Source organism: Pseudophryne corroboree, unplaced genomic scaffold, assembly GCF_028390025.1.
Source record: "Pseudophryne corroboree isolate aPseCor3 unplaced genomic scaffold, aPseCor3.hap2 scaffold_144, whole genome shotgun sequence".
Classification (NCBI taxonomy): Eukaryota; Metazoa; Chordata; class Amphibia; order Anura; family Myobatrachidae; genus Pseudophryne; species Pseudophryne corroboree.
The window spans coordinates 1,352,261-1,375,402 of NW_026968068.1; the positions used below are offsets into that span (position 1 = coordinate 1,352,261).

The 23,142-nt window shown below is 49.2% G+C and overlaps 22 non-coding genes and 2 pseudogenes across 22 annotated transcripts; 2 read left to right on the forward strand and 22 right to left on the reverse strand.

The window, feature by feature from the left end:
- Positions 1-834: 834 nt before the first annotated feature.
- LOC134997451 (U1 spliceosomal RNA) lies at positions 835-1,013 on the reverse strand (annotated as a pseudogene).
- A 3,497-nt stretch (positions 1,014-4,510) lies between these two features.
- On the forward strand, positions 4,511-4,674 carry LOC134997144 (U1 spliceosomal RNA). Its single transcript, XR_010199696.1, has one exon. It is a non-coding gene; the product is annotated as a U1 spliceosomal RNA (small nuclear RNA).
- A 152-nt stretch (positions 4,675-4,826) lies between these two features.
- On the forward strand, positions 4,827-4,989 carry LOC134997239 (U1 spliceosomal RNA). Its single transcript, XR_010199784.1, has one exon. It is a non-coding gene; the product is annotated as a U1 spliceosomal RNA (small nuclear RNA).
- An 824-nt stretch (positions 4,990-5,813) lies between these two features.
- Positions 5,814-5,976, reverse strand: LOC134997298 (U1 spliceosomal RNA). Its single transcript, XR_010199833.1, has one exon. It is a non-coding gene; the product is annotated as a U1 spliceosomal RNA (small nuclear RNA).
- A 152-nt stretch (positions 5,977-6,128) lies between these two features.
- Positions 6,129-6,292, reverse strand: LOC134997142 (U1 spliceosomal RNA). Its single transcript, XR_010199694.1, has one exon. It is a non-coding gene; the product is annotated as a U1 spliceosomal RNA (small nuclear RNA).
- A 674-nt stretch (positions 6,293-6,966) lies between these two features.
- Positions 6,967-7,127, reverse strand: LOC134997421 (U1 spliceosomal RNA). The gene has a single exon (XR_010199939.1). It is a non-coding gene; the product is annotated as a U1 spliceosomal RNA (small nuclear RNA).
- Positions 7,128-7,279: 152 nt separating this feature from the next.
- On the reverse strand, positions 7,280-7,443 carry LOC134997066 (U1 spliceosomal RNA). The gene has a single exon (XR_010199620.1). It is a non-coding gene; the product is annotated as a U1 spliceosomal RNA (small nuclear RNA).
- A 674-nt stretch (positions 7,444-8,117) lies between these two features.
- Positions 8,118-8,280, reverse strand: LOC134997281 (U1 spliceosomal RNA). The gene has a single exon (XR_010199826.1). It is a non-coding gene; the product is annotated as a U1 spliceosomal RNA (small nuclear RNA).
- Positions 8,281-8,432: 152 nt separating this feature from the next.
- LOC134997134 (U1 spliceosomal RNA) lies at positions 8,433-8,596 on the reverse strand. The gene has a single exon (XR_010199686.1). It is a non-coding gene; the product is annotated as a U1 spliceosomal RNA (small nuclear RNA).
- A 674-nt stretch (positions 8,597-9,270) lies between these two features.
- LOC134997301 (U1 spliceosomal RNA) lies at positions 9,271-9,433 on the reverse strand. Its single transcript, XR_010199835.1, has one exon. It is a non-coding gene; the product is annotated as a U1 spliceosomal RNA (small nuclear RNA).
- A 152-nt stretch (positions 9,434-9,585) lies between these two features.
- LOC134997135 (U1 spliceosomal RNA) lies at positions 9,586-9,749 on the reverse strand. Its single transcript, XR_010199687.1, has one exon. It is a non-coding gene; the product is annotated as a U1 spliceosomal RNA (small nuclear RNA).
- Positions 9,750-10,423: 674 nt separating this feature from the next.
- Positions 10,424-10,586, reverse strand: LOC134997240 (U1 spliceosomal RNA). Its single transcript, XR_010199785.1, has one exon. It is a non-coding gene; the product is annotated as a U1 spliceosomal RNA (small nuclear RNA).
- Positions 10,587-10,738: 152 nt separating this feature from the next.
- LOC134997033 (U1 spliceosomal RNA) lies at positions 10,739-10,902 on the reverse strand. The gene has a single exon (XR_010199588.1). It is a non-coding gene; the product is annotated as a U1 spliceosomal RNA (small nuclear RNA).
- A 674-nt stretch (positions 10,903-11,576) lies between these two features.
- Positions 11,577-11,739, reverse strand: LOC134997250 (U1 spliceosomal RNA). The gene has a single exon (XR_010199794.1). It is a non-coding gene; the product is annotated as a U1 spliceosomal RNA (small nuclear RNA).
- A 152-nt stretch (positions 11,740-11,891) lies between these two features.
- LOC134997260 (U1 spliceosomal RNA) lies at positions 11,892-12,056 on the reverse strand. The gene has a single exon (XR_010199804.1). It is a non-coding gene; the product is annotated as a U1 spliceosomal RNA (small nuclear RNA).
- A 671-nt stretch (positions 12,057-12,727) lies between these two features.
- LOC134997356 (U1 spliceosomal RNA) lies at positions 12,728-12,890 on the reverse strand. Its single transcript, XR_010199886.1, has one exon. It is a non-coding gene; the product is annotated as a U1 spliceosomal RNA (small nuclear RNA).
- Positions 12,891-13,042: 152 nt separating this feature from the next.
- On the reverse strand, positions 13,043-13,206 carry LOC134996989 (U1 spliceosomal RNA). Its single transcript, XR_010199546.1, has one exon. It is a non-coding gene; the product is annotated as a U1 spliceosomal RNA (small nuclear RNA).
- Positions 13,207-13,877: 671 nt separating this feature from the next.
- LOC134997258 (U1 spliceosomal RNA) lies at positions 13,878-14,040 on the reverse strand. The gene has a single exon (XR_010199802.1). It is a non-coding gene; the product is annotated as a U1 spliceosomal RNA (small nuclear RNA).
- Positions 14,041-14,192: 152 nt separating this feature from the next.
- LOC134997226 (U1 spliceosomal RNA) lies at positions 14,193-14,358 on the reverse strand. The gene has a single exon (XR_010199771.1). It is a non-coding gene; the product is annotated as a U1 spliceosomal RNA (small nuclear RNA).
- Positions 14,359-15,330: 972 nt separating this feature from the next.
- Positions 15,331-15,494, reverse strand: LOC134996994 (U1 spliceosomal RNA). Its single transcript, XR_010199550.1, has one exon. It is a non-coding gene; the product is annotated as a U1 spliceosomal RNA (small nuclear RNA).
- Positions 15,495-16,168: 674 nt separating this feature from the next.
- LOC134997422 (U1 spliceosomal RNA) lies at positions 16,169-16,331 on the reverse strand. The gene has a single exon (XR_010199940.1). It is a non-coding gene; the product is annotated as a U1 spliceosomal RNA (small nuclear RNA).
- Positions 16,332-16,483: 152 nt separating this feature from the next.
- On the reverse strand, positions 16,484-16,647 carry LOC134997050 (U1 spliceosomal RNA). The gene has a single exon (XR_010199605.1). It is a non-coding gene; the product is annotated as a U1 spliceosomal RNA (small nuclear RNA).
- A 692-nt stretch (positions 16,648-17,339) lies between these two features.
- Positions 17,340-17,481, reverse strand: LOC134997204 (U1 spliceosomal RNA; annotated as a pseudogene).
- A 152-nt stretch (positions 17,482-17,633) lies between these two features.
- LOC134997311 (U1 spliceosomal RNA) lies at positions 17,634-17,797 on the reverse strand. Its single transcript, XR_010199844.1, has one exon. It is a non-coding gene; the product is annotated as a U1 spliceosomal RNA (small nuclear RNA).
- Positions 17,798-23,142: the final 5,345 nt, after the last annotated feature.

Sequence of the window (23,142 nt, forward strand, 5' to 3'; positions counted from 1 at the left end):
AACTAAAAATAAAAGAGCAAAAATATCAATCCCAGTTTTGGATTACTTTAATTAACAAAAAAAAATGCATATAGCAGAGGATAGTTTCAATCTGCCTACCTCTGGGTTATGGACCCAGCACTTCCATTACAGTACTCTGCTGCACATGTAAGTGCAAAAGATCCTGAAGCACTCACTCATCATGGGAAAGTACCAATGTGTTTCTTCATTGGTTGATGGAAGAAACATCTTACAAAAACTCTCCACATTATTGACTTTTTAAAATGTTTCTAGGAATCGTTCTAGATGAATGCTTATTAGCCTTTGTCAGTATGGACTTTCGCAAAGTGTTGCTGTGGCGCAATCAGTTAGTGTGTAAGGCTATTAACCAAAAGGTTGGTGGTTCAATCCCACCCAGAGACTTAATTGACCTTGTTATCAGATTTTGGTGATCTTTAAGTAGACAAGTCAAAATTTCAAACCCCCTGTTATGGTGTAGGGTACCTGGCCTTCTCTGATGTAATCAGAGTTAGATTTGATTCAGTGATTTTATAAAAACAGCTAGGAAGCACAATTTAGCAGTGGGTTGCAGAGAAAAAGAAATATGCTGGCAGAAAAATCCAATTGAGTGATTAAACAGCTCTTCATTTTCTGGCTTTATTTTATGCTAACAAATTTGTGCTCTGAAAAGTGTCCACAAAGCCAAGTATCTGATTAACATCTTTGTAGGGATGGTTTTTCACCTATTATTAAATTAAACTTGCTTCATTGGAAAGGCAGCAAGTGATGTCATCCAAGCAGTGGGTCAAAGTTGGCTTCAAACCTCGTCTGCTTATGAAAAGAGAAAAGGGGTATGCAGGGCATGGCGGCCTTTTGCGGTGCTTGGATGACCCCTAGTTCGCATTAAATAATGCAGTCGAGTTTCCCACATTTGGGGAAATCACAGGGGTCAGCATACCCAGAATGCAATGAATGAACCGCTCCCTGGGAGAACAGTCTTCATGACCATGGTATCTCCTATGCAAAATAAGTATGATTTGGGATAGGGCTGGGGAGGGCCGCTGCTCAGGCACATCTCTGTCAAGTAAAGGAGATTCAACTGAGGCAGCACAAGGGAACTCTCATCTGGGGACAACAACTGCAGGGAGAACACATATTTTCAGATGAACATGGGAGGGCAGAAGGCTGCCTAATACTGAAGCACCCCCAAACAACAAACCAAATGCAACAACTAGTGCAAGCATTCCTGGGGGAAGGCCTGCAGCAGATGGATTTGCATATGGCGATGTCATCCAAGCAGTGGGTCAAAGTTGGCTTCAACCCTCGTCTGCATATGAAAAGAGAAAAGGGGCGTGCAGGGCATGGCGGCCTTTTGCGGCACTTGGATGACCCCTAGTTCACATTTCTTGCAGCAGCTGGGCACTGTAACAGCTCCAGAGCTGCTCTGTAAGGCAAGTAAAAGGGTGTGGGCCCTGCAGCACTACCTGTAGTTCGCATTGTGCGAGACCCCTAGTTCGCATTAAACACCCCCACCCTCCTTCGGTGTGGGGCTCATGTTGGCCATGCCCCAGCCCCTGAAGCATTCACGCTGATTTCTTGCAGCAGCTGGGCACTGTAACAGCTCAAGAGCTGCTCTGTAAGGCAAGTAAAAGGGTGTGGGCCCTGCAGCACTACCTGTAGTTTGCATTGTGCTTTGGAAGGCACAAAGTAAGCAGACGGGAAGAGAAGTCAGGATAGTGCACAAGGGTATAGACGGGAGGGGCTCAAGAAAAAAGAAGTGGAAACAGACAGCAAACTAGGCTTCCAATGCACAATGCAAACTACAGGTAGTGCTGCAGGGCCCACACCCTTTTACTTGCCTTACAGAGCAGCTCTGGAGCTGTTTAATCACTCAATTGGATTTTTCTGCCAGCATAATTTTTCTCTTACGTCCTAGAGGATGCTGGGGACTCCGTAAGGACCATGGGGGATAGACGGGCTCCGCAGGAGACATGGGCACTTTAAGAAAGACTTTAGATCTGGGTGTGCACTGGCTCCTCCCTCTATGCCCCTCCTCCAGACCTCAGTTTACTACTGTGCCCAGAGGAGACTGGGTGCTTTTCAGGGAGCTCTCCTGAGTTTCCTGACAGAAAGTATATTTGTTAGATTTTTTTATTTTCAGGGAGCCTGCTGGCAACAGACTCCCTGCATCGAGGGGCGGAGGGGAGAGACGCACACCTACTTCTGTGAGTTGATAGGCTCTGCTTCTTAGGCTACTGTACAGCATTAGCTCCAGAGGTATCGGTACGCAGGTCTCACCCTCGCCGTCCGTCCCAGCGCCGCGCCGCCGTCCCCCTCGCAGAGCCGGAAGATAGAAGCCGGGTGAGTATGAGAAGAAAAGAAGACTTCAGAGGCGGCGGAAGACTTCATGATCTTCACTGAGGTAACGCACAGCAGTAAAGCTGTGCTCCATTGCTCCCATACACCTCTCACACGGCAGTCAGTGTAAGGGTGAAGGGCGCAGGGGGGACGCCCTGGGCAGCAATATAGACCTCTCTTTGGCAAAATAAATATATATGCAGCTAGGCACTGTATATATATATAAGAGCCCCCGCCTTTTTTTTACTATATTTGAGCGGGACAGAAGCCCGTCGCAGAGGGGGTGGGGCTTCTCCCTCAGCACTCACCAGCGCCATTTTCTCCACAGCACCGCTGAGGGGAAGCTCCATGGACTCTCCCCTGCTTATACCACGGTAGAAAGAGGGTCTTAAAGAAGAGGGGGGCACATAATTAGGCGCATATATATATGGAAATACAGCGCTACTGGGTAAACATAAAATTATTGTGTTTTTTTCCTGGGTCATATAGCGCTGGGGTGTGTGCTGGCATACTCTCTCTCTCTGTCTCTCCAAAGGGCCTTGTTGGGGAACTGTCCTCAGATAAGAGGATTCCCTGAGTGTATGGTGTGTCGGTACACGTGTGTCGACATGTCTGAGGTAGAAGGCTCTCCTAGAGAGGAGCAGGAGCAAATTAATGTGGTGTCTCCATCGACAACGCCGACACCTGACTGGATGGATATGTGGAATGTTTTAAGTGCTAATGTAAACTTATTACACAAGAGATTAGACAAAGCTGAAGCTAGGGAACAGTCAGGGAGTCAACCCATGCCTGTCCCTATGTCGCAGGGACCTTCGGGGTCTCAAAAGCGCCCACTATCCCAAATAGTTGACACAGATACCGACACGGATTCTGACTCCAGTGTCGACTACGATGATGCAAAGTTACAGCCAAAATTGGCTAAATGTATTCGATATATGATTATTGCACTAAAAGATGTTTTGCACATCACAGAGTCCCCTGTCCCTGACACGAGGGTACACATGTATAAGGGAAAGAAACCTGAGATAACCTTTCCCCCCTCACATGAGTTGAACGAATTATGTGAAAAAGCTTGGGAATCTCCAGACAAAAAGCTGCAGATTCCCAAAAGGATTCTTATGGCGTATCCTTTCCCGCCAATGGACAGGATACGGTGGGAATCCTCCCCTAGGGTGGATAAAGCATTGACACGCTTATCCAAAAAGGTAGCGCTGCCATCCCAGGATACGGCTACCATCAGGGACCCTGCTGACCGCAAGCAGGAGGTTACCCTAAAGTCCATTTACACACATTCTGGTACCTTACTCAGACCGGCAATTGCGTCGGCCGGGGTTGTAGCGCGGTGGCAGCGGAATTGCAGACCCGTCCTCAATTCCTGCTAAAAGTGGAATCATCCTTTCATATGAACCAACCTATTGTGATGCCTGTGGCTACGCGTGACTTGGAGGATTCCGAGTCCCTTGATGTGGTCAGGGCTTTGAAAATTTACGTGGCCAGAACGGCTAGAGTCAGAAAAACAGAAGCACTGTTTGTCCTGTATGCAGCCAACAAGATTGGCACCCCTGCTTCAAAGCAGACTATTGCTCTCTGGATCTGTAACACGATTCAGCAGGCGCATTCTATGGCGGCAAATCCATCTGCGAACTACAGGTAGTGCTGCAGGGCCCACACCCTTTTACTTGCCTTACAGAGCAGCTCTGGAGCTGTTACAGTGCCCAGCTGCTGCAAGAATTCAGCTTGAATGCTTCAGGGGCTGGGGCACAGCCAACATGAGCCCCACACCAAAGGAGGGTGGAGGTGTTTAATGCAAACTAGGGGTCAGCCAAGCGCCGCAAAAGGCCACCATGCCCTGCACGCCCCTTTTCTCTTTTCATATGCAGACGAGGGTTGAAGCCAACTTTGACCAACTGCTTGGATGACATCACCATATGCAAATCCATCTGCGGCAGGCCTTCCCCCAGGAATGCTTGCACTAGTTGTTGCATTTGGTTTGTTGTTTGGGGGTGCTTCAGTATTAGGCAGCCTTCTGCCCTCCCATGTTCATCTGAAAATATATGTTCTCCCTGCAGTTGTTGTCCCAAGATGAGAGTTCCCTTGTGCTGCCTCAGTTGAATCTCCTTTACTTGACAGAGATGTGCATGAGCAGCGGCCCTCCCCAGCCCTATTCCAAATCATACTTATTTTGCATAGGAGATACCATGGTCATGAAGATTTTTCTCCCAGGGTGAGGTTCATTCATTGCATTTTGGGTATGCTGACCCCTGTGATTTCCCCAAATGTGGGAAACTCGACTGCATTATTTGTGGTAGTGGGAGGCTGTGTTTGTGATTTCTTCTGGTCAGCTCTGGTAAAAGTCAGATTTCTTTGTTTCAGATTTTCCTTTAGCCTTGTTCTTCTTTCGAGAGTTCCCTTGTGCTGCCTCAGTTGGATCTCCTTCACTTAACAGGGGGGTGCCCGAGCAGCGACCCTCCCCAGCTCTAGCCCAACTCCTACTTACCTGCCAGGTGAGATACTATGATCATGAAGGTGCTTCTCCCAGGGCAAGGCTCACCCATTGCACTCTGGGTGTGCTGCCCCTGCGATTTCCCCAAATGTGGGAAACTTGACTGCATAATTTGTGTTTCCCCTGGTCGGCTCTCGTATAATTCAGATCTCTTTGTCTCAGATCTCTCTCCAGCCTAGTTTGCTGTCTGTTTCCACTTCTCTTTTCTTCAGCCGCTCCCTTCTATACCCTTGTGCACTATCCTGACTTCTCCTCCCGTCTGCTTACTTTGTGCCTTCCAATGCACAATGCAAACTACAGGTAGTGCTGCAGGGCCCACACCCTTTTACTTGCCTTACAGAGCGTCTCTGGAGCTGTTACAGTGCCCAGCTGCTGCAAGAAATCTGCTTGAATGCTTCAGGGGATGGGACATGGCCAACATGAGCCCCACACCAAAGGAGGGTGGAGCAGAAGGCTGCCTAATACTGAAGCACCCCCAAACAACAAACCAAATGCAACAACTAGTGCAAGCATTCCTGGGGGAAGGCCTGCCGCAGATGGATTTGTGGTGATGTCATCCAAGCAGTTGGTCAAAGGTGGCTTCAACCCTCGTCTGCATATGAAAACAGAAAAGGGGCGTGCAGGGCATGGTGGCCTTTTGCGGCGCTTGACTGACCCCTAGTTTGCATTAAACACCTCCACCCTCCTTCGGTGTGGGGCTCATGTTGGCTATGCCCCAGCCCCTGAAGCATTCAAGCTGATTTCTTGCAGCAGCTGGCCACTGTAACAGCTCCAGAGCTGCTCTGTAAGGCAAGTAAAAGGGTGTGGGCCCTGCAGCACTACCTGTAGTTTGCATTGTGCATTGGAAGGCACAAAGTAAGCAGACGGGAGGAGAAGTCAGGATAGTGCACAAGGGTATAGAAGGGAGCGGCTGAAGAAAAGAGAAGTGGAAACAGACAGCAAACTAGGCTGGAGAGAGACCTGAGACAAAGAGATCTGAATTATACGAGAGCCGACCAGGGGAAACACAAATTATGCAGTCAAGTTTCCCACATTTGGGGAAATCGCAGGAGCAGCACACCCAGAGTACAATGGGTGAGCCTTGCCCTGGGAGAAGCACCTTCATGATCATAGTATCTCACCTGGCAGGTAAGTAGGAGTTGGGCTAGAGCTGGGGAGGGTCGCTGCTCGGGTACCCCCCTGTAAAGTGAAGGAGATCCAACTGAGGCAGCACAAGGGAACTCTCGAAAGAAGAACAAGGCTAAAGGAAAATCTGAGACAAAGAAATCTGACTTTTACCAGAGCTGACCAGAAGAAATCACAAACACAGCCTCCCACTACCACAAATAATGCAGTCAAGTTTCCCACATTTGGGGAAATCACAGGGGTCAGCATACCCAAAATGCAATGAATAAACCTCACCCTGGGAGAAAAATCTTCATGACCATGGTATCTCCTATGCAAAATAAGTATGATTTGGAATAGGGCTGGGGAGGGCCGCTGCTCATGCACATCTCTGTCAAGTAAAGGAGATTTAACTGAGGCAACACAAGGGAACTCTCATCTGGGGACAACAACTGCAGGGAGAACATATATTTTCAGATGAACATGGGAGGGCAGAAGGCTGCCTAATACTGAAGCACCCCCAAACAACAAACCAAATGCAACAACTAGTGCAAGCATTCCTGGGGGAAGGCCTGCCGCAGATGGATTTGCATATGGTGATGTCATCCAAGCAGTGGGTCAAAGTTGGCTTCAACCCTCGTCTGCATATGAAAAGAGAAAAGGGGCGTGCAGGGCATGGTGGCCTTTTGCGGCGCTTGGCTGACCCCTAGTTTGCATTAAACACCTCCACCCTCCTTTGGTGTGGGGCTCATGTTGGCTATGCCCCAGCCCCTGAAGCATTCAAGCTGATTTCTTGCAGCAGCTGGGCACTGTAACAGCTCCAGAGCTGCTCTGTAAGGCAAGTAAAAGGGTGTGGGCCCTGCAGCACTACCTGTAGTTCGCATTGTGCGTTGGAAGGCACAAAGTAAGCAGACAGGAGGAGAAGTCAGGATAGTGCGCAAGGGCATAGAAGGGAGCGGCTCAAGAAAAGAGAAGTGGAAACAGACAGCAAACTAGGCTGGAGAGAGACCTGAGACAAAGAGATCTGAATTATACGAGAGCCGACCAGGGGAAACACAAATTATGCAGTCAAGTTTCCCACATTTGGGGAAATCGCAGGAGCAGCACACCCAGAGCAATGGGTGAGCCTTGCCCTGGGAGAAGCACCTTCATGATCATAGTATCTCACCTGGCAGGTAAGTAGGAGTTGGGCTAGAGCTGGGGAGGGTCGCTGCTCGGGTACCCCCCTGTAAAGTGAAGGAGATCCAACTGAGGCAGCACAAGGGAACTCTCGAAAGAAGAACAAGGCTAGAGGAAAATCTGAGACAAAGAAATCTGACTTTTACCAGAGCTGACCAGAGGAAAGCACAAACACAGTCCCCCACTACCACAAATAATGCAGTCAAGTTTCCCACATTTGGGGAAATCACAGGGGTCAGCATACCCAAAATGCAATGAATGAACCTCACCCTGGGAGAAAAATCTTCATGACCATGGTATCTCCTATGCAAAATAAGTATGATTTGGAATAGGGCTGGGGAGGGCCGCTGCTCATGCACATCTCTGTCAAGTAAAGGAGATTCAACTGAGGCAGCAAAAGGGAACTCTCATCTTGGGACAACAACTGCAGGGAGAACACATATTTTCAGATGAACATGGGAGGGCAGAAGGCTGCCTAATACTGAAGCACCCCCAAACAACAAACCAAATGCAACAACTAGTGCAAGCATTCCTGAGGGAAGGCCTGCCGCAGATGGATTTGCATATGGTGATGTCATCCAAGCAGTGGGTCAAAGTTGGCTTCAACCCTCCTCTGCATATGAAAACAGAAAAGGGGCGTGCAGGGCATGGTGGCCTTTTGCGGCGCTTGTCTGACCCCTAGTTTGCATTAAACACCTCCACCCTCCTTCGGTGTGGGGCTCATGTTGGCTATGCCCCAGCCCCTGAAGCATTCAAGCTGATTTCTTGCAGCAGCTGGGCACTGTAACAGCTCCAGAGCTGCTCTGTAAGGCAAGTAAAAGGGTGTGGGCCCTGCAGCACTACCTGTAGTTTGCATTGTGCATTGGAAGGCACAAAGTAAGCAGACGGGAGGAGAAGTCAGGATAGTGCACAAGGGTATAGAAGGGAGCGGCTGAAGAAAAGAGAAGTGGAAACAGACAGCAAACTAGGCTGGAGAGAGACCTGAGACAAAGAGATCTGAATTATACGAGAGCCAACCAGGGGAAACACAAATTATGCAGTCAAGTTTCCCACATTTGGGGAAATTGCAGGAGCAGCACACCCAGAGTACAATGGGTGAGCCTTGCCCTGGGAGAAGCACCTTCATGATCATAGTATCTCACCTGGCAGGTAAGTAGGAGTTGGGCTAGAGCTGGGGAGGGTCGCTGCTCGGGTACCCCCCTGTAAAGTGAAGGAGATCCAACTGAGGCAGCACAAGGGAACTCTCGAAAGAAGAACAAGGCTAAAGGAAAATCTGAGACAAAGAAATCTGACTTTTACCAGAGCTGACCAGAGGAAAGCACAAACACAGTCTCCCACTACCACAAATAATGCAGTCAAGTTTCCCACATTTGGGGAAATCACAGGGGTCAGCATACCCAAAATGCAATGAATGAACCTCACCCTGGGAGAAAAATCTTCATGACCATGGTATCTCCTATGCAAAATAAGTATGATTTGGAATAGGGCTGGGGAGGGCCGCTGCTCATGCACATCTCTGTCAAGTAAAGGAGATTCAACTGAGGCAGCACAAGGGAACTCTCATCTTGGGACAACAACTGCAGGGAGAACACATATTTTCAGATGAACATGGGAGGGCAGAAGGCTGCCTAATACTGAAGCACCCCCAAACAACAAACCAAATGCAACAACTAGTGCAAGCATTCCTGGGGGAAGTTCTGCAGAAGACGGATTTGCATACGGTGATGTCATCCAAGCAGTGGGTCAAAGTTGGCTTCAACCCTCATCTGCATATGAAAAGAGAAAAGGGGCGTGCAGGGCATGGCGGCCTTTTGCGGTGCTTGGATGACCCCTAGTTCGCATTAAACACCTCCACCCTCCTTTGGTGTGGGGCTCATGTTGGCCATGCCCCATCCCCTGAAGCATTCAAGCTGATTTCTTGCAGCAGCTGGGCACTGTAACAGCTCCAGAGCTGCTCTGTAAGGCAAGTAAAAGGGTGTGGGCCCTGCAGCACTACCTGTAGTTTGCATTGTGCATTGGAAGGCACAAAGTAAGCAGACGGGAGGAGAAGTCAGGATAGTGCACAAGGGTATAGAAGGGAGCGGCTGAAGAAAAGAGAAGTGGAAACAGACAGCAAACTAGGCTGGAGAGAGACCTGTGACAAAGAGATCTGAATTATACGAGAGCCGACCAGGGGAAACACAAATTATGCAGTCAAGTTTCCCACATTTGGGGAAATCGCAGGAGCAGCACACCCAGAGTACAATGGGTGAGCCTTGCCCTGGGAGAAGCACCTTCATGATCATAGTATCTCACCTGGCAGGTAAGTAGGAGTTGGGCTAGAGCTGGGGAGGGTCGCTGCTCGGGTACCCCCCTGTAAAGTGAAGGAGATCCAACTGAGGCAGCACAAGGGAACTCTCGAAAGAAGAACAAGGCTAAAGGAAAATCTGAGACAAAGAAATCTGACTTTTACCAGAGCTGACCAGAGGAAAGCACAAACACAGTCTCCCACTACCACAAATAATGCAGTCAAGTTTCCCACATTTGGGGAAATCACAGGGGTCAGCATACCCAAAATGCAATGAATGAACCTCACCCTGGGAGAAAAATCTTCATGACCATGGTATCTCCTATGCAAAATAAGTATGATTTGGAATAGGGCTGGGGAGGGCCGCTGCTCATGCACATCTCTGTCAAGTAAAGGAGATTCAACTGAGGCAGCACAAGGGAACTTTCATCTGGGGACAACAACTGCAGGGAGAACACATATTTTCAGATGAACATGGGAGGGCAGAAGGCTGCCTAATACTGAAGCACCCCCAAACAACAAACCAAATGCAACAACTAGTCCAAGCATTCCTGGGGGAAGTTCTGCAGAAGACGGATTTGCATACGGTGATGTCATCCAAGCAGTGGGTCAAAGTTGGCTTCAACCCTCATCTGCATATGAAAAGAGAAAAGGGGCGTGCAGGGCATGGCGGCCTTTTGCGGTGCTTGGATGACCCCTAGTTCGCATTAAACACCTCCACCCTCCTTTGGTGTGGGGCTCATGTTGGCCATGCCCCATCCCCTGAAGCATTCAAGCTGATTTCTTGCAGCAGCTGGGCACTGTAACAGCTCCAGAGCTGCTCTGTAAGGCAAGTAAAAGGGTGTGGGCCCTGCAGCACTACCTGTAGTTTGCATTGTGCATTGGAAGGCACAAAGTAAGCAGATGGGAGGAGAAGTCAGGATAGTGCACAAGGGTATAGAAGGGAGCGGCTGAAGAAAAGAGAAGTGGAAACAGACAGCAAACTAGGCTGGAGAGAGACCTGAGACAAAGAGATCTGAATTATACGAGAGCCGACCAGGGGAAACACAAATTATGCAGTCAAGTTTCCCACATTTGGGGAAATCGCAGGGGCAGCACACCCAGAGTGCAATGGGTGAGCCTTGCCCTGGGAGAAGCACCTTCATGATCATAGTATCTCACCTGGCAGGTAAGTAGGAGTTGGGCTAGAGCTGGGGAAAGTCGCTGTTCGGGCACCCCCCTGTCAAGTGAAAGAGATCCAACTGAGGCAGCACAAGGGAACTCTCGAAAGAAGAACAAGGCTAGAGGAAGATCTGAGACAAAGAAATCTGACTTTTTCCAGAGCTGACCAGAGGAAAGCACAAACACAGTCCCCCACTACCACAAATAATGCAGTCGAGTTTCCCACATTTGGGGAAATCACAGGGGTCAGCATACCCAAAATGCAATGAATGAACCTCACCCTGGGAGAACAATCTTCATGACCATGGTATCTCCTATGCAAAATAAGTATGATTTGGGATAGGGCTGGGGAGGGCCGCTGCTCATGCACATCTCTGTCAAGTAAAGGAGATTCAACTGAGGCAGCACAAGGAAACTCTCATCTGGGGACAACAACTGCAGGGAGAACACATATTTTCAGATGAACATGGGAGGGCAGAAGGCTGCCTAATACTGAAGCACCCCCAAACAACAAACCAAATGCAACAACTATTACAAGCATTCCTGGGGGAAGTTCTGCAGAAGACGGAATTGCATACGGTGATGTCATCCAAGCAGTGGGCCAAAGTTGGCTGGAACCCTCATCTGCATATGAAAAGAGAAAAGGGGTATGCAGGGCATGGCGGCCTTTTGCGGCGCTTGGATGACCCTTAGTTCGCATTAAACACCCCCACCCTCCTTCGGTGTGGGGCTCATGTTGGCCATGCCCCATCCCCTGAAGCATTCAAGCTGATTTCTTGCAGCAGCTTGGCACTGTAACAGCTCCAGAGCTGTTCTGTTAGGCAAGTAAAAGGGTGTGGGCCCTGCAGCACTACCTGTAGTTTGCATTGCGCATTGGAAGGCACAAAGTAAGCAGACAGGAGGAGAAGTCAGGATAGTGCACAAGGGTATAAAAGGGAGCGGCTCAAGAAAAGAGAAGTTGAAACAGACAGCAAACTAGGCTGGAGAGAGACCTGAGACAAAGAGATCTGAATTATACGAGACCTGACCAGGGGAAACACAAATTATGCAGTCAAGTTTCCCACATTTGGGGAAATCGCAGGGGCAGCACACCCAGAGTGCAATGGGTGAGCCTTGCCCTGGGAGAAGCACCTTCATGATCATAGTATCTCACCTGGCAGGTAAGTAGGAGTTGGGCTAGAGCTGGGGAGGGTCGCTGCTCGGGCACCCCCCTGTCAAGTGAAGGAGATCCAACTGAGGCAGCACAAGGAAACTCTCGAAAGAAGAACAAGGCTAGAGGAAGATCTGAGACAAAGAAATTTGACTTTTACCAGAGCTGACCAGAGGAAAACACAAACACAGTCCCCCACTACCAACAAATAAAGCAGTCGCGTTTCCCACATTTGGGGAAATCACAGGGGTCAGCATACCCAGAATGCAATGAATGAACCTCACCCTGGGAGAGTAATCTTCATGACCATGGTATCTCCTATGCAAAATAAGTATGATTTGGGATAGGGCTGGGGAGGGCCGCTGCTCATGCACATCTCTGTCAAATAAAGGAGATTCAACTGAGGCAGCACAAGGGAACTCTCATCTGGGGACAACAACTGCAGGGAGAACACATATTTTCAGATGAACATGGGAGGGCAGAAGGCTGCCTAATACTGAAGCACCCCCAAACAACAAACCAAATGCAACAACTAGTGCAAGCATTCCTGGGGTAAGTTCTGCAGAAGACGGATTTGCATACGGTGATGTCATCCAAGCAGTGGGTCAAAGTTGGCTTCAACCCTCATCTGCATATGAAAAGAGAAAAGGGGCGTGCAGGGCATGGCGGCCTTTTGCGGTGCTTGGATGACCCCTAGTTCGCATTAAACACCCCCACCCTCCTTTGGTGTGGGGCTCATGTTGGCCATGCCCCATCCCCTGAAGCATTCAAGCTGATTTATTGCAGCAGCTGGGCACTGTAACAGCTCCAGAGCTGCTCTGAACGGCAAGTAAAAGGGTGTGGGCCCTGCAGCACTACCTGTAGTTTGCATTGTGCATTGGAAGGCACAAAGTAAGCAGACGGGAGAAGTCAGGATAGTGCGCAAGGGCATAGAAGGGAGCGGCTCAAGAAAAGAGAAGTTGAAACAGACAGCAAACTAGGCTGGAGAGAGACCTGAGACAAAGAGATCTGAATTATACGAGAGCCGACCAGGGGAAACACAAATTATGCAGTCAAGTTTCCCACATTAGGGGAAATCGCAGGAGCAGCACACCCAGAGTGCAATGGGTGAGCCTTGCCCTGGGAGAAGCACCTTCCTGATTATAGTATCTCACCTGGCAGGTAAGTAGGAGTTGGGCTAGAGCTTGGGAGGGTCGCTGCTCGGGCACCCCCCTGTCAAGTGAAGGAGATCCAACTGAGGCAGCACAAGGAAACTCTCGAAAGAAGAACAAGGCTAGAGGAAGATCTGAGACAAAGAAATCTGACTTTTACCAGAGCTGACCAGAGGAAAGCACAAACACAGTCCCCCACTACCACAAATAATGCAGTCGAGTTTCCCAAATTTGGGGAAATCACAGGGGTCAGCATACCCAGAATGCAATGAATGAACCTCACCCTGGGAGAACAATCTTCATGACCATGGTATCTCCTATGCAAAATAAGTATGATTTGGGATAGGGCTGGGGAGGGCCGCTGCTCAGGCACATCTCTGTCAAGTAAAGGAGATTCAACTGAGGCAGCACAAGGGAACTCTCATCTGGGGACAACAACTGCAGGGAGAACACATATTTTCAGATGAACATGGGAGGACAGAAGGCTGCCTTATACTGAAGCACCCCCAAACAACAAACCAAATGCAACAACTAGTAAAAGCATTCCTGGGTGAAGGTCTGCAGAAGACGGATTTGCATACGGTGATGTCATCCAAGCAGTGGGCCAAAGTTGGCTGGAACCCTCATCTGCATATGAAAAGAGAAAAGGGTTATGCAGGGCATGGCGGCCTTTTGCGGCGCTTGGATGACCCCTAGTTCGCATTAAACACCTCCACCCTCCTTCGGTGTGGGGCTCATGTTGGCTATGCCCCAGCCCCTGAAGCATTCAAGCTGATTTCTTGCAGCAGCTGGGCACTGTAACAGCTCCAGAGCTGCTCTGTAAGGCAACTAAAAGGGTGTGGGCCCTGCAGCACTACCTGTAGTTCGCATTGTGCGTAGGAAGGCACAAAGTAAGCAGACGGGAGAAGTCAGGATAGTGCGCAAGGGCATAGAAGGGAGCGGCTCAAGAAAAGAGAAGTGGAAACAGACAGCAAACTAGGCTGGAGAGAGACCTGAGACAAAGAGATCTGAATTATACGAGAGCCGACCAGGGGAAACACAAATTATGCAGTCAAGTTTCCCACATTTGGGGAAATCGCAGGGGAAGCACACCCAGAGTGCAATGGGTGAGCCTTGCCCTGGGAGAAGCACCTTCATGATCATAGTATCTCACCTGGCAGGTAAGTAGGAGTTGGGCAAGAGCTGGGGAGGGTCGCTGCTCGGGCACCCCCCTGTCAAGTGAAGGAGATCCAACTGAGGCAGCACAAAGGAACTCTCGAAAGAAGAACAAGGCTAGAGGAAGATCTGAGACAAAGAAATCTGACTTTTACCAGAGCTGACCAGAAGAAAGCACAAACACAGTCCCCCCACTACCAACAAATAAAGCAGTCGCGTTTCCCACATTTGGGGAAATCACAGGGGTCAGCATACCCAGAATGCAATGAATGAACCTCACCCTGGGAGAGTAATCTTCATGACCATGGTATCTCCTATGCAAAATAAGTATGATTTGGGATAGGGCTGGGGAGGGCCGCTGCTCATGCACATCTCTGTCAAGTAAAGGAGATTCAACTGAGGCAGCACAAGGGAACTCTCATCTGGGGACAACAACTGCAGGGAGAACACATATTTTCAGATGAACATGGGAGGGCAGAAGGCTGCCTAATACTGAAGCACCCCCAAACAACAAACCAAATGCAACAACTAGTGCAAGCATTCCTGGGGGAAGGCCTGCAGCAGATGGATTTGCATACGGTGATGTCATCCAAGCAGTGGGTCAAAGTTGGCTTCAACCCTCGTCTGCATATGAAAAGAGAAAAGGGGCGTGCAGGGCATGGCGGCCTTTTGCGACGCTTGGATGACCCCTAGTTCGCATTAAACACCTCCACCCTCCTTCGGTGTGGGGCTCATGTTGGCTATGCCCCAGCCCCTGAAGCATTCAAGCTGATTTCTTGCAGCAGCTGGGCACTGTAACAGCTCCAGAGCTGCTCTGTACGGCAAGTAAAAGGGTGTGGGCCCTGCAGCACTACCTGTAGTTTGCATTGTGCATTGGAAGGCACAAAGAAAGCAGACAGGAGGAGAAGTCAGGATAGTGCACAAGGGTATAAAAGGGAGGGGCTCATGAAAAAAGAAGTGGAAACAGACAGCAAATTAGGCTGGAGAGAGACCTGAGACAAAGAGATCTGAATTATACGAGAGCCGACCAGGGGAAACACAAATTATGCAGTCAAGCTTCCCACATTTGGGGAAATCAGAGTGCAATGGGTGAGCCTTGCCCTGGGAGAAGCACCTTCATGATCATAGTATCTCACCTGGCAGGTAAGTAGGAGTTGGGCTAGAGCTGGGGAGGGTCGCTGCTCGGGTACCCCCCTGTCAAGTGAAAGAGATCCAACTGAGGCAGCACAAGGGAACTCTCGAAAGAAGAACAAGGCTAGAGGAAGATCTGAGACAAATAAATCTGACTTTTACCAGAGCTGACCAGAGGAAAGCACAAACACAGTCCCCCACTACCACAAATAATGCAGTCGAGTTTCCCACATTTGGGGAAATCACAGGGGTCAGCATACCCAGAATACAATGAATGAACCTCACCCTGGGAGAACAATCTTCATGACCATGGTATCTCCTATGCAAAATAAGTATGATTTGGGATAGGGCTGGGGAGGGCCGCTGCTCAGGCACATCTCTGTCAAGTAAAGGAGATTCAACTGAGGCAGCACAAGGGAACTCTCATCTGGGGACAACAACTGCAGGGAGAACACATATTTTCAGATGAACATGGGAGGGCAGAAGGCTGCTTAATACTGAAGCACCCCCAAACAACAAACCAAATGCAACAACTAGTGCAAGCATTCCTGGGGGAAGGCCTGCAGCAGATGGATTTGCATACGGTGATGTCATCCAAGCAGTGGGTCAAAGTTGGCTTCAACCCTCGTCTGCATATGAAAAGAGAAAAGGGGCGTGCAGGGCATGGCGGCCTTTTGCGGCGCTTGGATGACCCCTAGTTCACATTAAACACCTCCACCCTCCTTCGGTGTGGGGCTCATGTTGGCTATGCCCCAGCCCCTGAAGCATTCAAGCTGATTTCTTGCAGCAGCTGGGCACTGTAACAGCTCCAGAGCTGCTCTGTACGGCAAGTAAAAGGGTGTGGGCCCTGCAGCACTACCTGTAGTTTGCATTGTGCATTGGAAGGCACAAAGTAAGCAGACAGGAGGAGAAGTCAGGATAGTGCACAAGGGTATAAAAGGGAGGGGCTCATGAAAAAAGAAGTGGAAACAGACAGCAAACTAGGCTGGAGAGAGACCTGAGACAAAGAGATCTGAATTATACGAGAGCTGACCAGGGGAAACACAAATTATGCAGTCAAGCTTCCCACATTTGGGGAAATCGCAGGGGCACCACACCCAGAGTGCAATGGGTGAGCCTTGCCCTGGGAGAAGCACCTTCATGATCAAAGTATCTCACCTGGCAGGTAAGTAGGAGTTGGGCTAGAGCTGAGGAGGGTCGCTGCTCTGGCACCCCCCTGTCAAGTGAAAGAGATCCAACTGAGGCAGCACAAGGGAACTCTCGAAAGAAGAACAAGGCTAGAGGAAGATCTGAGACAAATAAATCTGACTTTTACCAGAGCTGTCCAGAGGAAAGCACAAACACAGTCCCCCACTACCACAAATAATGCAGTCGAGTTTCCCACATTTGGGGAAATCACAGGGGTCAGCATACCCAGAATGCAATGAATGAACCTCACCCTGGGAGAACAATCTTCATGACCATGGTATCGCCTATGCAAAATAAGTATGATTTTGGATAGGGCTGGGGAGGGCCGCTGCTCAGGCACATCTCTGTCAAGTAAAGGAGATTCAACTGAGGCAGCACAAGGGAACTCTCATCTGGGGACAACAACTGCAGGGAGAACACATATTTTCAGATGAACATGGGAGGGCAGAAGGCTGCCTAATACTGAAGCACCCCCAAACAACAAACCAAATGCAACAACTAGTGCAAGCATTCCTGGGGGAAGTTCTGCAGAAGACGGATTTGCATACGGTGATGTCATCCAAGCAGTGGGTCAAAGTTGGCTTCAACCCTCATCTGCATATGAAAAGAGAAAAGGGGCGTGCAGGGCATGGCGGCCTTTTGCGGCGCTTGGATGACCCCTAGTTCGCATTAAACACCTCCACCCTCCTTCGGTGTGGGGCTCATGTTGGCTATGCCCCAGCCCCTGAAGCATTCAAGCTGATTTCTTGCAGCAGCTGGGCACTGTAACAGCTCCAGAGCTGCTCTGAACGGCAAGTAAAAGGGTGTGGGCCCTGCAGCACTACCTGTTGTTTGCATTGTGCATTGGAAGGCACAAAGTAAGCAGACGGGAGAAGTCAGGATAGTGCGCAAGGGCATAGAAGGGAGCGGCTCAAGAAAAGAGAAGTTGAAACAGACAGCAAACTAGGCTGGAGAGAGACCTGAGACAAAGAGATCTGAATTATATGAGAGCCGACCAGGGGAAACACAAATTATGCAGTCAAGTTTCCCACATTTGGGGAAATCGCAGGAGCAGCACACCCAGAGTGCAATGGGTGAGCCTTGCCCTGGGAGAAGCACCTACATGATCATAGTATCTCACCTGCCAGGTAAGTAGAAGTTGGGCTAGAGCTGGGGAGGGTCGCTGCTCGGGTACCCCCCTGTCAAGTGAAGGAGATCCAACTGAGGCAGCACAAGGGAACTCTCGAAAGAAGAACAAGGCTAGAGGAAGATCTGAGACAAATAAATCTGACTTTTACCAGAGCTGACCAGAGGAAAGCACAAACACAGTCCCCCACTACCACAAATAATGCAGTCGAGTTTCCCACATTTGGGGAAATCACAGGGGTCAGCATACCCAGAATGCAATGAATGAACCTCACCCTGGGAGAACAATCTTCATGACCATGGTATCTCCTATGCAAAATAAGTATGATTTGGGATAGGGCTGGGGAGGGCCGCTGCTCAGGCACATCTCTGTCAAGTAAAGGAGATTCAACTGAGGCAGCACAAGGGAACTCTCATCTGGGGACAACAACTGCAGGGAGAACACAAATTTTCAGATGAACATGGGAGGGCAGAAGGCTGCCTAATAATGAAGCACCCCCAAACAACAAACCAAATGCAACAACTAGTGCAAGCATTCCTGGGGGAAGGCCTGCAGCAGATGGATTTGCATACGGTGATGTCATCCAAGCAGTGGGTCAAACAACAAACCAAATGCAACAACTAGTGCAAGCATTCCTGGGGGAAGGCCTGCAGCAGATGGATTTGCATACGGTGATGTCATCCAAGCAGTGGGTCAAAGTTGGCTTCAACCCTCGTCTGCATATGAAAAGAGAAAAGGGGCGTGCAGGGCATGGCGGCCTTTTGCGGCGCTTGGATGACCCCTAGTTCGCATTAAACACCTCCACCCTCCTTCGGTGTGGGGCTCATGTTGGCTATGCCCCAGCCCCTGAAGCATTCAAGCTGATTTCTTGCAGCAGCTGGGCACTGTAACAGCTCCAGAGCTACTCTGTACGGCAAGTAAAAGGGTGTGGGCCCTGCAGCACTACCTGTAGTTTGCATTGTGCATTGGAAGGCACAAAGTAAGCAGGCAAGGTCCAGAGAACAGTTAGAGGTCGGAGTAGCACTATCTCAAGTAGTACTACGACAGCACGGATGGATTCTAAATATTCCAAAATCGCAGCTGATTCCGACGACACGTCTGCTGTTCCTAGGGATGATTCTGGACACAGTACAGAAAAAGGTGTTTCTCCCGGAGGAGAAAGCCAAGGAGTTATCCGACATAGTCAGGAACCTCCTAAGACCAGGCCAAGTGTCAGTACAATGCACAATGGTCCTGGGAAAGATGGTGGCTTCTTACGAAGCGATTCCATTCGGCAGATTCCATGCAAGAACTTTTCAGTGGGATCTGCTGGACAAATGGTCCGGATCGCATCTTCAAATGCATCAGCGGATAACCCTGTCTCCAAGGACAAGGATGTCTCTCCTGTGGTGGTTACAGAGTGCTCATCTCCTAGAGGGCCGCAGATTCGGCATTCAGGATTGGGTCCTGGTGACCACGGATGCCAGCCTGAGAGGCTGGGGAGCAGTCACACAGGGAAGAAATTTCCTGGGCTTGTGGTCAAGCATGGAAACGTCACTTCACATAAATATCCTGGAACTAAGGGCCATTTACAATGCCCTAAGTCAGGCAAGACCTCTGCTTCAGGGTCAGCCGGTGTTGATCCAGTCGGACAACATCACGGCAGTCGCCCACGTAAACAGACAGGGCGGCACAAGAAGCAGGAGGGCAATGATGGAAGTGGCAAGGATTCTTCGCTGGGCGGAGAATCATGTGATAGCACTGTCAGCAGTGTTCATTCCGGGAGTGGACAACTGGGAAGCAGACTTCCTCAGCAGACACGATCTTCACCCGGGGGAGTGGGGACTTCACCCAGAAGTCTTCCACATGATTGTGAACCGTTGGGAAAAACCAAAGGGTGGACATGATGGCGTCCCGCCTCAACAAAAAGCTGGACAGATATTGCGCCAGGTCAAGGGACCCTCAGGCAATAGCTGTGGACTCTCTGGTAACACCGTGGGTGTACCAGTCAGTGTATGTGTTCCCTCCTCTTCCTCTCATACCAAAAGTACTGAGAATCATAAGAAGGAGAGGAGTAAAGACTATACTCGTGGCTCCGGATTGGCCAAGAAGGACTTGGTACCCGGAAATTCAAGAGATGCTCACGGAAGACCCGTGGCCTCTACCTCTAAGAAAGGACCTGCTCCAGCAGGGACCATGTCTGTTCCAAGACTTACCGCGGCTGCGTTTGACGGCATGGCGGTTGAACGCCGGATCCTGAAGGAAAAAGGCATTCCGGATGAAGTCATCCCTACCCTGATCAAAGCCAGGAAGGATGTAACCATACAACATTATCACCGTATTTGGCGTAAATATGTTGCGTGGTGCGAGGCCAGGAAGGCCCCTACAGAGGAATTTCAACTGGGTCGTTTCCTGCATTTCCTGCAAACAGGACTGTCTATGGGCCTCAAATTAGGGTCCATTAAGGTTCAAATTTCGGCCCTGTCAATATTCTTCCAAAAAGAACTGGCTTCTGTTCCTGAAGTTCAGACGTTTGTCAAGGGAGTACTGCATATACAGCCTCCTTTTGTGCCTCCAGTGGCACCTTGGGATCTCAATGTAGTTTTGGGATTCCTAAAATCACATTGGTTTGAACCACTCACCACTGTGGACTTAAAATATCTCACATGGAAAGTGGTAATGCTGTTAGCCCTGGCTTCAGCCAGGCGTGTCTCAGAATTGACCAAAACAAAAAACTGCAACAAACGAGCGCCTAATCATCAAAATAAAAAGTGAAAACCAATACGTGTTTCATAGAATTAAATAATCACAATTTTATGTTCCTGATAGTCTGCGCTTGCCGGAATACTATGTGTAGTATTGTGGTGATAGCATAGAAAAAGAACAAACGGCTGCGCTGAATATCAGGAACGAAACATGATGTACAGAGAGCCAACGTAAAAAATAACAATGTTTATTAATAAAACATATAAAAAGATTAATTGTCAAATAACCGGTGAAAAATATATACAAATATATATAAGAACAGTCACTAGACGTGAACTAGTGGTATATTGTAATGACTCAGCTTATTGGGGTGAAAAGTTCAGTGATTCACTTGTTAGATAGTTGATAAATACCAGGTGTGTTGGTAGGATCCTAATGAATAAAAAAGTCCCTCAGTTGAAATTGATATTCAATACCTTTCCAAAATGGGCTGGTAAGAGCCGAGCGTCCTCGGCTTCAATGTCCTGCAATGCCCATATACGCTGTGCAGCGGAAAGGAATGGACCGTCTCTCTCACAACCCGGTCGTGGCGGCGTGTGCGCTGAAGCCGCTGATGTCGGATGCTGTAGAAGGAGGGTGCAGCGGGGACCAAGGAACACCTGGAAGATTTCACCTGAGCTGAGTGTGGATAGGGGCGGGTCCTGACGCGTTTCGTCACGTTCACGTGACTTTCTCAAAGGTAGAATGTTCTTATATATATTTATATATATTTTTCACCGGTTATTTGACAATTAATCTTTTTATATGTTTTATTAATAAACATTGTTATTTTTTACGTTGGCTCTCTGTACATCGTGTCTCAGAATTGGCGGCTTTATCCTATAAAAGCCCTTACCTAATTTTTCATATGTGGTGCCTGCGGCTACTAGGGACTTGGAGGATTCCAAGTTGCTGGACGTAGTCAGGGCCCTGAAAATATATGTTTCCAGGACGGCTGGAGTCAGAAAATCTGATTCGCTGTTTATCCTGTATGCACCCAGCAAGCTGGGTGCTCCTGCTTCTAAGCAGACGATTGCTCGTTGGATTTGTAGTACAATTCAGCTTGCACATTCTGTGGCAGGCCTGCCACAGCCAAAATCTGTAAAAGCCCATTCCACACGGAAAGTGGGCTCATCTTGGGCGGCTGCCCGAGGGGTCTCGGCTTTACAACTTTGCCGAGCAGCTACTTGGTCAGGGGAAAACATGTTTGCTAAATTCTACAAATTTGATACCCTGGCTGAGGAGGACCTGGAGTTCTCTCATTCGGTGCTGCAGAGTCATCCGCACTCTCCCACCCGGTTGGGAGCTTTGGTATAATCCCCATGGTCCTTTCGGAGTCCCCAGCATCCACTAGGACGTTAGAGAAAATAAGAATTTACTTACCGATAATTCTATTTCTCATAGTCCATAGTGGATGCTGGGCGCCCATCCCAAGTGCGGATTGTCTGCATTACTTGTACATAGTTATTGTTACAAAAATCGGGTTATTGTTGTTGTGAGCCATCTTTTCAGAGGCTCCTTCTGTTATCATGCTGTTAACTGGGTTCAGATCACAAGTTGTACGGTGTGATTGGTGTGGCTGGTATGAGTCTTACCCGGGATTCAAAATCCTTCCTTATTGTGTACGCTCGTCCGGGCACAGTATCCTAACTGAGGCTTGGAGGAGGGTCATAGGGGGAGGAGCCAGTGCACACCAGCTAGTCCTAAAGCTTTTACTTTGTGCCCAGTCTCCTGCGGAGCCGCTATTCCCCATGGTCCTTTCGGAGTCCCCAGCATCCACTACGGACTATGAGAAATAGAATTATCGGTAAGTAAATTCTTATTTTCTGGACTGTGTCCAGGATCATCCTTAGGAATAGAAGACGTGTCGTCGGAATCAGCTGCGATTTTGGAATATTAAGAATCCAACCGTGCTGCCGCAACACTACTTGAGATAGTGCTACCCCGACTACCAACTGTTCCCTGGATCTTGCCCTTATCCGGAGATCGTCCAAGTAAGGGATAATTAAAACTCCCTTCCTTCGAAGGAGTATCATCATTTCGGCCATTACTTTGGTAAAGACCCGGGGTGCCGTGGACAAACCAAACGGCAGCGTCTGAAACTGATAGTGACAGTTCTGTACCACAAACCTGAGGTACCCTTGGTGAGAAGGGTAATTTGGGACATGGAGATAAGCATCCTTGATGTCCAGAGACACCATATAATCCCCTTCTTCCCGGTTTGCCATCACCGCTCTGAGTGACTCCATCTTGAATTTGAACCTTTGTATGTAAGTGTTCAAGGATTTCAGATTTAAATTAGGTCTCACCGAGCCGTCCGGCTTCGGTACCACAAACAGCGTGGAATAATACCCCTTTCCCTGTTGTAGGAGGGGTACCTTGATTATCACCTGCTGGGAATACAGCTTGTGAATGGCTTCCCATACCGCCTCCCTGTCGGAGGGAGACGTCGGTAAAGCAGACTTTAGGAAAACGGCGAAGGGGAGACGTCTCGAATTCCAATTTGTACCCCTGAGATACCACCTGAAGGATCCAGGGGTCCACCTGTGAGTGAGCCCACTGCACGCTGAAATTTATGAGACGGGCCCCCACCGTTTCTGTTCCTGGGAACTGGCTGTTTGCTGCAGCCTTTTTCCTCTCCCTCTGCCACGGGGCAGAAATGAGGAGCCTTTTGCCCGCTTGCCCTTATGGGGCCCAAAGGACTGCGCCTGATAATACGGCGTCTTCTTATGTTGAGAGGCTACCTGGGGTAAAAATGTGGATTTCCCAGCCGTTGCCGTGGCCACCAGGTCTGTTAGACCTACCCCAAATAACTCCTCCCTTTTATAAGGCGATACTTCCATATGCCTTTTGGAATCAGCATCACCTGACCACTGTCTTGTCCATAACCCTCTTCTGGCAGAAATGGACAGCGCACTTACTCTTGATGCCAGTCGGCAAATATCC